The 2,131-nt window shown below is 28.7% G+C and overlaps 1 long non-coding RNA gene across 1 annotated transcript; it reads right to left on the bottom strand.

The window, feature by feature from the left end:
• LOC141372331 (uncharacterized) lies at positions 1–1,265 on the bottom strand. Its single transcript, XR_012377551.1, has 3 exons — positions 1,067–1,265; positions 141–323; positions 1–31 (listed from the first exon to the last, which is right to left on the bottom strand). It is a non-coding gene; the product is annotated as an uncharacterized lncRNA (long non-coding RNA).
• Positions 1,266–2,131: the final 866 nt, after the last annotated feature.

Genomic DNA, 2,131 nt, shown 5'->3' with positions numbered 1-2,131 from the left:
TCAGGTATATCTCCACATGTACTCTCCACCTCTGTGAAAATTTCACAGAAATATGTTTATTTACAAAATGCAATTTATGTGTTTATATGAATATAAAGAGTGTTGACTTATGTTTAAATATGAATATTTTTATACATTACCAATACACATAGGCAAGTCTGTCCATTGTCCATCAACACACTGAATTTTATTAAAACCCTTCATCAGAAATCTAGTATTGCAAATGTATTCCACCAAATCATTGTGTTCATAGATTTCTTTGTCTGTTTCTTTAACTTCCCCATTGAGGAGTTGAGGAGGTGGTGGACACTGTTTTGTTTGCTCTACAAGAGAAATACTGTGTGAATAATGGTTAAATTATCTATTTTACAACTTAAAAATCCATACAATAGAGAGTTTTTAGAAATTAATTTATATAATTATAATATAATTTATTATAGCCTTCTTAAACAACGGTGTTTGCACCAGAAACATGTTTCCCAGTTCTATTACTTACACTGAACTAGTGTATAGAAATATTTAAGCCCAAGAAATATGTTTAATAATCTAGGTATTCTAAGATGTATGCAAACCAATTAATAAATGTGGTTGTGTAAATTATAGCAATATTTATATTCCATGGAAACATTTTATCAAAACTGTTTGAAAAAATGCCATCGTTTGAGGCAAGCATTTGATCAAGATGTTTTAACTTTGATTAAGCCATACATGTGATTCAATTGACTATAAGTTGCTTGAATATGATTTAGACACTCAATAAAACTTGAGAAAAGGCCTATGCTATACAAAGTGTCCAATATTATTGGTGGAACTGTAGGCAAAAGGAAAAATAACAAAAGAGTGTGAGACATCATATATGTATCTATCCGTACTTCCACTACATATTTCAAGAAAAATTGGAGATTAATTGTTTACATAAGGAAGTCTGAGGTATTTACTAACCAACGCATGTCCTGGCTTAACGCACTAGATCATAGACACACTCGAAGCCAACAGAAAATTAAGAGTGACAAAAAAAGGTTGATATCCTAATTCTTGTTTTAGCAATTGTAAGATAGATATTCACCTTTACATGTTGGAAGATTAGGGGACCATCCAAAGTGATAACACTGAACTGAATCTGGTCCAACTCTTTTAAGTCTTTGTCTGCAGGAGAATTTCAACAGGTCTCCAACTCTATATTTGTGTTTTCTGGGTTCAGGAACTAAGTATTCTCCTACTTCTGGAACCTTGCATTCTATTTCTATAAAAAAGTCAAATAATTTAGTAAGACTATATAATTAATCATCACCAAAGTAAATTTTATATGTGTCTTGTAAAAATGAGGTGCTGGGTACTGCATATACAGAGGGGCATCAGAGAAATCCTTCTCCTTGAAAAATATTACATATTAGATTTTACACACCTTCTAAATTCATAGGGACTCAGAAATATTAAGGCATTGAATAACAATGTATGTATCCTGAAAATGTATTTGTAATGTCAACTTGCTTATACTGGATCTGATTTTATAACTGACATTTATTTATAAAATACAATGTGATATTGTTTTGTACTCTCAAAACATAAAAGTATTCTCTCACATTAAAAAAAGTGATGCTACAATTTAAAATTGCACTCAAATAAGAATTGGTATTTTTGTTTAATGTAAATATAATTGGAGAACCAGAACACACACAAGGCATTTCTAATGTTGTTTAAAGAAACTATTAAAATAGCTTAATTCATAGTATATATTAATTATATTAGTAAAGAAATCAAACTGAATCATAAACTGAAACATGAAACAAAATAAAGAAATATGTTCAAGGCCACATAACTAGGCATATTCTAGGTATCCTGAATATTTATATAATATACAACTATCTATTCTTATTGAATCTATAATTTATACCATCTATTAATAAATTATTGATTATTCTGATTCAAATTAGGAATATGTAAAATTATCCCTTCAAATTTGCCAAGTTTGTGACATTTGTAACATTCCTAAATATTATAAAAATGAATTTTTCTTATTTGGAACCCTCCTATCTTGCTAATAAATTTATAAAATTAAAAACTGGAATTTAAATATTAGAATCATACTAAAACAAAAACAATCCTTTGACATATTAGAGCATTTGTAATT

Source organism: Callorhinus ursinus, unplaced genomic scaffold, assembly GCF_003265705.2.
Source record: "Callorhinus ursinus isolate GAN/ISIS: 27379988/994484 unplaced genomic scaffold, GSC_fseal_2.0 scaffold7744, whole genome shotgun sequence".
NCBI classification, from domain to species: domain Eukaryota; kingdom Metazoa; phylum Chordata; class Mammalia; order Carnivora; family Otariidae; genus Callorhinus; species Callorhinus ursinus.
The sequence above is the reverse complement of the archived record's forward strand: the minus strand, read 5'-3'. Positions and strand labels throughout refer to the sequence as shown.